Source organism: Patella vulgata, chromosome 1 (assembly GCF_932274485.2).
Source record: "Patella vulgata chromosome 1, xgPatVulg1.2, whole genome shotgun sequence".
Lineage (NCBI taxonomy): Eukaryota > Metazoa > Mollusca > Gastropoda > Patellidae > Patella > Patella vulgata.
In genome coordinates this window covers 72,423,631-72,435,637 of record NC_065879.2, presented here as the reverse complement: position 1 = coordinate 72,435,637, position 12,007 = coordinate 72,423,631, and the positions used below count along the sequence as shown (strand labels likewise).

The 12,007-nt window shown below is 37.6% G+C and overlaps 1 long non-coding RNA gene across 4 annotated transcripts in view; it reads left to right on the top strand.

Moving 5' to 3' along the window:
• The window catches only part of LOC126823481 (uncharacterized), a 29,673-nt gene extending 17,666 nt beyond the window's left edge, over positions 1–12,007 (top strand). Inside the window, exons 1-4 of one of the 4 annotated variants that reach the window (XR_007681178.1) lie at positions 5,815–5,829; positions 8,601–8,751; positions 9,361–9,427; positions 11,685–12,007. This is a non-coding gene — a long non-coding RNA (uncharacterized LOC126823481). Of the gene's footprint in view, positions 1–5,814; positions 5,830–8,385; positions 8,401–8,595; positions 8,752–9,360; positions 9,428–11,684 lie in introns of those variants that run through there. The other 3 variants (XR_007681177.1, XR_007681180.1, XR_007681176.2) reach the window with 3 other exon arrangements.

The window sequence follows — 12,007 nt, the reverse complement described above, 5'->3', positions numbered from 1 at the left end:
ATTTGCGTCTTAACATATTGCTAAACTGGGTCTATCGTAATCTGCATTTAAGTGGATGGGCCACTTTATTGTGATTCATATTTAATTTCGTATAATTAACTGAACAATAATTAGAATGATATTGGTCAAACATATTTAGCAGAAATACTAATGACCGAATAATTAAAACTTAATGTGTTAAGTTATGTTCCATTTACAACAGATATTTTGACCAAGGGGTAGTTGGTCGATTATTTTATTAGTGTTGGAGCCACGGTGATTAAGGCGCTTGCTCACTAGTCAGCGGGTCCTAGGTACGATCCCGGTGTTCGCCAAGAAGTTTTCAGCATGGAAGCAGGGCCTGGCAAAAAACGGCCAAATGGCAAATTTTTCTCCGTGGTGCAGAAAAGTAGGACGTTAAATCAATATTGTTGCACATTCATATTTAAAGGACACTATTGGTGTCAGGCATTATCACATATGTGATAGAACTGGTTAAACATTCCAAATATAATTTTAACACAGAGATCATTGCTACGGTAGATGTGTAACGAAGATTTCAAGAAAAGGAAGTGCCGCAAAAAAATGGTAAACAAGAGATATCCTAATTATCGCTCGTTACTTCAGTCATTTATATAGAAGGATAACTCCTGTTTTCCGTTTTTTGTGTCACTTGCGTTTCTTCAACTGGAAACCTCCGACCCGGGGATATCGTTTGCCATGTACATTGGCGTCACACATGGGGGGGGGGGGGGTCTGAATATACTTTGGCCCCCCCCCCCCCCCCAAAAAAAAAAAAATTTACATAGTAGGCCTTAACTCCTTTTTATTTACAACAATTATTAGGATTAGTTAAGATTCTACCTGTACAAAACCTGTACATATCCCAATATGCATACGGCAGCCCCTGACTTAAACATGATAAACATTGTATTGGTGTGATCTTTTTGTTTAACCCCGTAAAATATGCCAAAATAGTGTTTACAGAAGACTGAAACTTTTAAAAAAATTTATGGGGGTGACCCCCCAAGTGACCCTTCCACACTCTTCCTATCGCGCTACATCGGCTGCTGTGCAGCCTCGTGCCTCCCGCGTCACAGATTGTCAACATTTTATATAATTTCATTATACTAGCCGTATTGAATTTCTGGAACACGTATAAGATAAAAGTTTCAGATCCAAAGAGTTATAACAAACCGAAGAGTTTTTCTAAAAACAACAAACAAACAAAACCACCTAATGAGGATAATATGATGGTAAAAATAGGCGAATCAATAAAACGATAATGTAAATTAGAAGACTAAAACAAAAATAATGTAAATTAGAAGACTAAAACAAAAATAATGAAAACTTTCAACGAAAGTTTATAAAACCAAAACTTGACATTAATGTTGAGCTACTGTTGTCACTTGTTCATAGATCGCTGAAAATCGCGTGCTTGTTTACTCAAAATAATAGAAAGGTATGTTTATGTGTTGGTTTTTTATACGCCCACATTGAAATGTGGTCGTATATTGTCGTCGCCCCCGTCCGTCCGTCCGTCCGTCCGGCGTCCACAATTGCTTGTGGACGCTCTAGAGGCTAAAGTTAATATCCGATTGACTTTAAATTTATATACAGTGTTTAAGGCCATGAAACGAAGAAGCCTATTGGTTTTCAGCGATTTCCGATAATTACTGCCAGAGTTGACTTCAGATTGATACACAGAGTTTAAGAGCTTGAGACGAACAAGAATATTGATTTTCAATGAATTTTTATGACTTGAACAGCTAAATCCAAGATATTAAAAGTTTTGTATACTAAACGTTAGCATGGGGCAGAACTTTATAAAAACCAAACAAATTCTAATGATTTTCTGATAATTACTTCATGAGTTGTTACTCTTAATCAGATTTTATTGTATTATAAATGTTTCATTACTGAAAGAAGTAAAAATATGCGACAACACTTGTTGACTGCCCGGACGATTTAGCTGCTGTGGGCGTATGTTTCGTTGCCTGGCAACCTATCTTTTCAGATAGTATGAAGTGCAATTTGAATCAGGGTTGGCAAAAACACATTACTTTCCGAGCACCGTTCACTGTAAGAAAACCGACAAGTTTAGGCAGGCGATTCTACTACATGCCTCGGTCACGCATGCGTCTAGTCAAAACTATACTTCGGTCTATTTCATTTGGGCAGTGGTGGTTTCACCCCTCGAAACTGTGCCGTTGGTTGATTTCGTCAGAAGACGGACCCTCTTTTTTCTATTGCGGGCCTTGCTAAGGAAAAAAGACTCTGTTCACAAGCTTGAATCGGTAGCTAGGTCACGTCAAAAAGTGACTCGTTTAAGATGTCAATCATTATGCAAAATGCCAGTGAACATTTGATTTTTGATGCCTCCGTTCAGCCAAAATCCTATCAAATTTGTACGGTTTCATGAGATAACTAGTATTTCCATAGCAGGCCAGTCTATATATCCTCAAAAAGCCAGAAATCTTTTGAGTTCAGATTATTTTATAATAATCATTCTCGAATTCAGTAATCTTGCGATCTAAGTAGCCTACAGTGTCTTAACCGTACATTTTCTTTACGAAATATTTTGTGAACCATGCCCCATGTTAGATGATCAAAATAGCACATGGAAAAGGCCATTTCCTCTTCTCATTGACAGATTTTAAAGTGTATTTTGTAATGTTTGGATCTGCAACCCCCAAATTGACTCGCCCTAGCGTTTCTTAATTCAATAATCTTATAGTCAAATATATCCTCTTAACTTTCCGATTGAAAGTGTAAAGCATATAGTCCTACATTATATCTCATTGAGAAATTTGTATAATATTTTCTGCTCTAAAGACAATAATTGTATTATATATTCTGCAATAGACAGTGTGAGATAATTCTCTCGGATATCAAAGACACGCAGCTTTACTAATATCTACTTAATCCTACATATACTATTCAAAAAAAGTAGGGGATATTTGATTTTGGGGGCATAATACTAAAATATGCAAATGACTACGAAAAAATTCACTATAGAACCTAACAGAAGAAACATTTCCAGTTACATGTGACGCCCAAACGCACCAATAGCTACCGCATGGAATGCAGGTGATGCTTGGGATCATCATGGGGGTCCAACCCAAGATTTGCACGACTCTGACTTTGAATGTTACAGTCATTGTGGCATTGAATTCCAGGGTGGAAACATCAGTTTAATTGTTTTAGTGACCAGAAAACAAATTTTGATATGCGTCGGCTTACCCAAAATGAAAGGTTACGTGCTCTTGGCATGCTACAGATCGGCACAACACAGGCGGTTGTGGCGCGGACGATGAATGTTTCTCAGTCTATCATAAGCAGGCTATGGTCCAGATACCGTGATACACAATCTGTACAGGACAGACCACGCTCAGGTCGACCAAGGGCGACAACTCAAGCCCAGGATCGATTTATCCGTACCTTGGCCTTGAGAAATCGTGTCATCACAGCAAATCAGATCAGCGCTCGTCTTCAAACAGACACTGGTGTGAGAGTGAGTGGCCAGACGATTTGGAATCGACTGCATAGGGGTCACCTTCGCGCCCGACGTCCTCGCGTGATCCCTTGTTTGAGAGATCATCACATTCAGGCAAGACGTCGTTGGTGTAGGGATCGTCAACACTGGGATAATCGACGCTGGAGCAATGTGATGTTTTCAGATGAGTCAAGGTTCACTGTTGATTTTTTGGACAGACGTAGGAGGGTGTGGCGTCGTCGAAACGAGCGCTTCCAAGACGTTAACGTCATCAGACATGATCGATTTGGGGGTGGTTCTGTTATGGTGTGGGGAGGCATCACTGTTGCTGGAAGAACGGCTTTACATGTTGTTGCAGGGCGTGTTACAGGCCAGTACTACCGGGACAACATCTTGGCAGTCCATGTTGTGCCGTTCGCACGACGTCATGGCCGCCGTTTCATCTTCCAGGATGACAACGCAAGATGTCACAGGGCCAGGATCGTTACAGGTTACCTCCAACAACAGAACATCACCACATTACCTTGGCCAGCACTGAGTCCCGACCTCTCCCCCATCGAGCATGTCTGGGACATGCTTGGACAGAGGTTACGTCAACGTCATCAACGTCCTGCCAATGTCCAAGAACTTGCTGCTGCGTTGCAACAGGAATGGGACAATCTGGACCAAAATGACCTTAGACGTCTCATTAGGAGTATGCCACGTCGGATCAATGCTTGTTTGGCAAACAGAGGAGGATTTACCCGTTACTGACTTGGTTGTGATGCTGTGGTAACTTTGCTGTTTGACCCCGGGTATCATTTTACCCTTATAATGGTCAGTATGTGCCTTACTTAGTCTAACGATCATTTGGAATAAATCGATGAATGTGAACTTCATTTCATTTTGTCATTTGTTTCTTCGTCAGTTTCATTAGGTGACTTTAATAACACTTAAAAATCAAATATCCCCTACTTTTTTTGAATAGTATATTAGTTAAATTATATTATTATCAATATTTATATCCTGTGATGGATTTATATAGAGCCGAAAGCCTTAAAAATTGCTCAATGAAGTGATTAATCAAAAGGTCTACTGAGAGTTACAGACTCGATTATTAAGTCTCGTACGTCATCGTCAACATTTTGACGAATCAGCCAGAACAGACTGACACAGCCTACGCTGTGATGGCTGCTCTATGGCTTGTCATCCAGTTTGATTAAAATTATATGTTATTTTCGTTTTAAACAAATGTATGCCAGTAGATCGAGTAGCGAAAATGATTCGTATCTGTTAGCAGCACATCGAATCACACGTGGGGTTATTGATGTTTAGTCTCTATCATTCAGTCTAATGTTCTGTGAATATAATTGTGGATGGGTTGTCAATATTTGAGGAAAACTAGGTCATTTTACGTTATCGTGTACAAAATCTACTTATTTCATACAGAGGGCATAACAAGGGTGGTGATAGCCCTAAAACAAGATGTCGATGTCCATAAAATACATTTTCAAGGATCACATCTATGGTTCATGTATATTTATAATAGTATGAATCATGGGATTTATTTCGGGAAGGGGCGCGACTCTTCTTGACTTTAGCATGTTCCACTGCCCATGCGCAACCCGGAGATTTTTTATGTGGTTGAATATCCAGTAAATTTTCGTCAAATATGGATAACTGACCAAGACCCTCCGTACGTTAAGACTAAAAGAATATGGATGTCCAAGACTAATATAAATTAAGAAATGAAATGAAATGGAGTTTAACGTCCTACTGTTCTGCTCCGAACTGGGCTAATGAAGACGGGCATACGTCATACAGTGTGCTAGTAGTGAAATTTTGCCCGGACAGCGGGACCACGGCCTACTCTTATACTGTCAAGGGATCTTTTATGTGCACGTCAATGTGTACACGGGACTGTAAACGGGACCTCGGTTTTTCGTCCCATCCGAACGACTAGACAAGGGGGAACCACGCCGGAAAATCTGGATGAACTTTCTTGGCCAATGCAGGGATCGAACAACCGACCTCAAGGCTAGCGAGCCAGCGTCTTACTCACTAAGCCACCGTGTCCCCCAATACAAATTAAATTTCCAACTGTGTAGCTCAATTAAGACCAAAGAAACGAGGCGCTTCCAAGCGAGATAACGTCAACTAAAGAGATAAAACCAAATCATTTTGTTATTAATATAAAACCACAAATGTCGATTTTAATTATTATGATAGCTACTTAATAAAGCTCGTTAATTATAGAATAAATATTTTGGCTATTTTCAGTAAATGTATTTGTCTGAGTAAGGATATTTTATGATTGTAAAATTAGGATTTTTGTAAACGGGGCAAGCAATAAGACTACATAACTACATAAACGGGTAAGTTGATTCTGGGCATAATTATTTTAAATAATTTCAAAGAGGCCGTTGGTGAAAAAAAAAATTCTCCGACTTTTCCTTAATATTTTGTTTTAAAATTTAACATACATTTAATGTGGGACACGTCAGACAAGCCTTTGCTGAGATACATACGTTTAGGACACCTTGCATTGCTTTACAAGGAGTTTAACAAACGTGAGAGCGAATGTGACATTATTCTAAAAAAAATTTAGTTGGGAATACCTATTTATTTAAATTATAGACAAAATAAAGCCCAAATATACCATGTAAGTCTTCTTCAACGTGTAAATTTAACAGTTCGAATAATTTATAAATCCTCCCCAATCGCAACACTTATTTGACGTGAAGTCACGGTTTGAGATTAATTTTATCCAAATAATGTCATAGATTCATAATAACAAGTCTTAACTTTAGAAATCTTGAAATTCCCAAACATAAATCCAGAAAGTTTGCACATAGAGAGAGGTAAAGGGAAATCATAACTGTAAAATCAATTATATGCAAATGCATTTATTGATTTGTTCTTAATGTCATTAGCGTCCTCTTCCTCTATATAAACGGCATTAATTTGGAAAACTGTCCTGGTAGAAAAAAAGAATGTTAATGCAATCAAGGTACCACAAGCACCTTTGTAACACCATGAAATAACCAGATACGTAACCATGGTGCTAAATTTAGTTTAAAGTTTTGCACGAGATAAACTAAATGTCTGGCGTGTAAACACAGCCAAGAACTTAAAACAGATGACCTGCTCAGAATTTTTAAATTGCCATTCGATAAGATTTTACCCAATAGTGAATAGTCGCCATTTTGAATTATCAGTTCAATTAGTTCGCCGTAAAGCTGCTTCCAAATCTTGCAAATTGTGTACAGCGTAGCCCATTGCTTAAATCCGACGACCGATGACATCCAGTTTATTTAAATCCGGACGCATATATAGTTGAGGCTATTTGCACGAACATTTTCTTTTTCACCCGAATTTTCAGAATGAATCAATCATTTACTAAAACGAGTTTTCCACAAAGCAATTATATTTCTGATATATGGCCTCATTCTTTGCCCCAAAACCGAAATATATTGCCCGAAAAATGGACGGTTCACGACCTCAGATTCCAGTCCCATCTTGCTAAAAAAAACACAAGCCAGACGTATTCGCTGGTGGTCATCTGTCAGTAATGAGAGATTTCGGGCGTTCAGACTGGCATATGGCGATCAGGTAAAAAAAGAAGGCTTGAGGCCGGAACTCATTGCAGAGGTGGAATTCATAATAGGCGAATCATAATCCTGTAATAACGACTAATCAGGCGCGAATCCAGGGGGGGGGGGCAGGGGGCCGTGCCCCCCCCCCCCTTCAGTCCCAGTGAGACTGGTCATCACTGTTCAGACCAGCACCTGCAGCCAGCAATGGGATTCCCGGATTTTAGTTTCTGTTTAATGAGGTCGCGACGAAGACTCTGGGGACTACACCAAACCACTAATGCATGCGGTACTCTGGTGATTACCCTTTGCTCCAATGTATGCCCCCCCCCTCGCCTCTCGACAAAATGCTGGATCCCGGCCTGCTAATAGCTTTGAAAGATATTTCTATCGACTGCATACTATATATGCCATCTTTGAGCTTCTAACAATAGATCTATGTCCTGAATGGCCGCCATATTGAATGTACTGATAAACTTTTCGGTTCTAATCCATTTCATATATTCAGAGACTAAATAAAAGAATTTCAATTTCCTTATACACGAAAATACTTCTCAAAATTTTCTAAAAGTATATGTAGTGTTTTAGGCGAAATGGAAATTAAAAAAGGGGGTTCAACTATCTTCGTGTCTATTCTCAAGCGTAGCTAATTTTATTGTAGACAGGGTAAGTTTCGTATGACAATGTCCTTCGCACCATATTCACCATGTTCCTGAAGCAACGACTGCGAGTTTTACAACATCTGGACGTTGCTATATATATATAGATTACTTTGCAATTCTCGTATTTAGAACTATGTTTTCTCCCTTTTCTGCAGACCAGAGTCGTATATATAGACACGTGAACAGTAGCGTTCAATCATAAGTTGTGACAAAGCAAACACATAAACTCGACAGAATTTTTTTGTTGTGACAAATATTTGTATTATTTGGAGATTACATTGAGTTTAATACTGTCTTAACTGTATAAGAGGAATTGTTTAAACTTTTGTACATTCCATCTTCGAGTTCACTATAATTCAGTTAAAATTTTTCTTAACTTATTAGAATTGCTTTATTGTAAATATTGTGTTTATTTTCAATTTCGGAGTTCGGAACTAAAAAATATTGCTTCTATTCAAGATTGAATAAAACGATACCACACAGTCAGTCACCCTAGCCTTTTTAGATTTATTGATATAATTTGATATATTGAGATGTGCCAATGATATAAATATGCTCAATTGAACTATTATATTTGGAATTCTAATGCTATGTTAATATTCTATCTGGATAACTACAATATATATGTAAATATTCTATTTGGATCATTAGTGCTAGAGCCTTGCAGTCTCCCTTGGATGGCCAATTATGTGTATGTAAGATCATTATTAGTAAAATCATCATAAGACAAGTTGGCTCAATTTGTCAGGAAGTGCTTCACTCTTTTGCCGTGTGTAGGCCTATATCACAAACAACCCATCCAGACCAAACATTTATAATTTCTTACATAAATATATTTAAAACAACTGGATAAATGGCCAATTCATTTGTATTTTATTATCAATTTTCTAGTTAAGTTCGTTGGCATCTCCTATAAATAGTGCAGAGTTTAGGAGTTCTGACATCAACTGACCTTAGAAGACAGACGATCATAACTCAAGCTCCATCATGAAGGCTGTCCTTGTTCTCTTGGTTATCACCATCGTCGCGGTTTATGCCGTTGGTAAGTTGCTTTATCTCTTTCCATCTTGTATAGTCTTCGCCTTCCAAAAATACATTTTGATAGTATTAAACTATGATAAAAAGATGCCACATTTGTTTAAAATTAGGAAAACCGTCGAAACGTTCATCGCTGGAACGACCGAGTATGTGCGATTGAATGAATTGTATTCTGTCCAGGCAATGTGATTGCCAGCCCAGATAATAAAAACACAACTTTTGTGCACATCATTAACTCACGACAGGGCTTGTTTTGTTACATAAGACGCCATATCATAGGTCATAGTCAGTTTTGTATAGAACAGACGATGGATAAGTACTAAGTTCGCCCATGTTATGTTAACAAAATTTTTAAATAAAAACAAAGATAACATTTTTAAAATTTGTCTAAATGGTTGACCGCTCTGTTTCCATTCTGATCGACTACGCCATGTTTTCAGTGTGAACCGCAGAGAGGCTACCTCATACGAGTGATAACCGATTTTTTTAAAATCCTGGATGTTGATCTCGGCTCACACCGAACCGGGTCCTTACTTTTAATTGATGTAAACCTTTCTATACACACAGCCGACTATTGGGTCCACACATTTAAGTTCAAATGTTTTCTTTACAGATGTAGATTTGGACTTTGTAAAATCTGCCATGGCCTTCAAAAACCACGTGATGAAGAGGGAAGCAGAGTAAGTAGACATAATATTTATCTTTTATAAGTTCTAAAATACAATAAGGCTGTCTGTTTAACATCCTCTCCTGCATCAGCACTTAAGACTTTATGGAAAATTAATTCAGCGTATACTACAGTATAACATGCAGAATCCTGTTGGGGAGAAAAGGTGTCAATTATCAAACCCTTCAGGTATGTTATAATATTAAGCAAGATTTCTGTGTTACTTACACCTTGACCTTCCACTCGGTAGCCCACACTAGAGTTATCTACTCTTGGTAATAGTCAAACTAATTGTCTCTCTCATTCAGACAACAGTTTCATAACAGTCTCCGATATTCTGAAATCGATCAAATATTGAGTTTGACCACGACCTAACAATATATAAATAGTATGCCGAATGTACCAAAGTAGTTGACTATGACTGGCCGAGGGGAAGGTTGAGATGATTATTTATCCACCTTTCCTACTTTGTTATGTTCCATTGCCACAAACGTTGGAATCTGGTCATTGTGAGGATTCCATGCACTGTAAACTTTATATTGCCAGGATTTCACTGTCCAATACACAAAACTGTAAACATTGTCTCGAGGAATTAATTTGTTTATAAATACCCCTTTAAACAGCCCGAAAAATGGTTTTACCACTGGCTGCTCAAGATAACCATATTGTTATTATGAATATCTCATTTCATTTCAGTGTTTATTAAAATGCATAATAATCCCCTTTATTTTATAAATCTTCTATCCATTAGATCATATTTTAAAATTGGTTAGATTATCCCCCGTGTCGATGTAAGCGGGTCTAATAAAAAAATATTTCAGATACAAGCCTCTCGCCTCAGTCGTACGTAACAATCTAGATCACCACCGTGAATGCCAAGTTATCATCGAGCGTTTTTAAACCACTACTGTTGGCTCTACTTCAGGTTTGCATTTTGGACAGATTAAAATTTTAATATATTGTCAACAGGGTGGATATTGTTTTCAAATAATACTTGTTGTCAATTATTTACACCAATAGTTAAAGGCTCGCAATATGTATTCTGAAAGGAATGTCTAAAGCTAAAGTAAGGGCTAGTCTTTTATATTTATTCAAAAAGTGATATTTCAACCACTCGGCAATTGGAATGGTTAATATAAAATGTTGAAGATGAGCATTTTCTGCTTTGATACTTTGGTTTCTAATTAAGTGAGCGTGATGAAACTTGGTGTGTAGTTTTATTATATCAATACCTTGACCAAGTTCGATGAAGAGAATTTTCTAATAGGCTAAGAAGTGATAATGAGCATTTTCGGCCCAGAGCAGGCAGAGCGATAAGAAATTTAATTGGTCGGGACTTTGGAGCTTGATAAATTTTATTCTAATTCAGTGAATGGCGAAACTTCGTGTATAGTTTCATTACATCACTACCTTGACTAACGTCGATGATGAACAATTGATCGAGACTTTGGAGCTTGATAAATTTTATTCTAATTGAGTGAATGGCGAAACTTCGTGTATACCTTGACTAACTTCGATGATGAGCATTTTCGGCTTAGGCTTAGTAGATACTTCAATCTGATTGGTTAAGTCTTTAGAACACCCCCCCCCCTCACTTAATCGAGATAGAATGTTAAAACTTGGCGTATGTGTTTATTAGGTGAAAGCCTTGACAATGTTCGATCATGCGCATTGTTCACTCAGGCTAAGCAGCGATAAACAATTTGATTGGTTGAGAATTTGGAACATAATAACTTTGGTTCTAATTGGCTGAGTGTGATGAAACACAGAGTATAGATTCGTTTTATCAATACCTTGACTAATGCAATAAAGATAATTTTCAGCTTAGGCTAAGGAGCGAAAAGCAATTTGATTGGTCAAGACTTTGTAACATTACAACTCTGCTTTTAATTGCGGTAGAATGTTAAAAGTTGATGTTCATTAGGTGAATGTCTTGACTAAGTTCAATGATTAACATTTTTCTGCTAAAGCTAAGCAGAGCTAATCAATTTCATTGGTTGATGCTTTGGGACAAGATAACTTTGATTCTAACTGATGGAGAGTCGCGAAACTTTTGTGTATGGTTTCATTACCGGGCACTTCAAAACCTTGACTGCGTTCAATCGTGAACATTTCCTGCTTAGACTGAGATTATATAATCAGATTGATTGCTCAATACTTTTCAAAAAGATACATGTGCAATTGATTAGTATGTCTCATCTTATTTATTTTGGGGTGTCGGCAGGTGAGATCAGCCTTACTGTTAGCTTGTTAAAATTCCATCGTTTCAGACAATCTCTTGAGAAGAGAAAAATGTTGGGATTTCACTGGCTGGACGAAAAAGCGGGAAAATGTTCCCAAGAAAACGAAAAATGTAACATGTTCCAGGATTGCTGCTATGAAGACGAAGAAGGAGAAGAAGTAAATCTGAGATGTAACCATTTCTTGAACGGTAGATGTGTTCAGAGAACCTAATTCTGAGAGTTAATTCTACTAACCCAACGTTGATGAATCGGCGAAGCTACTTATTTATTCTTTATTACACCGTTTTCATGTTGTAGAACGAATATCATTTATTTAATTATTACATAATAAACTAAATCAGTTTTGAAAA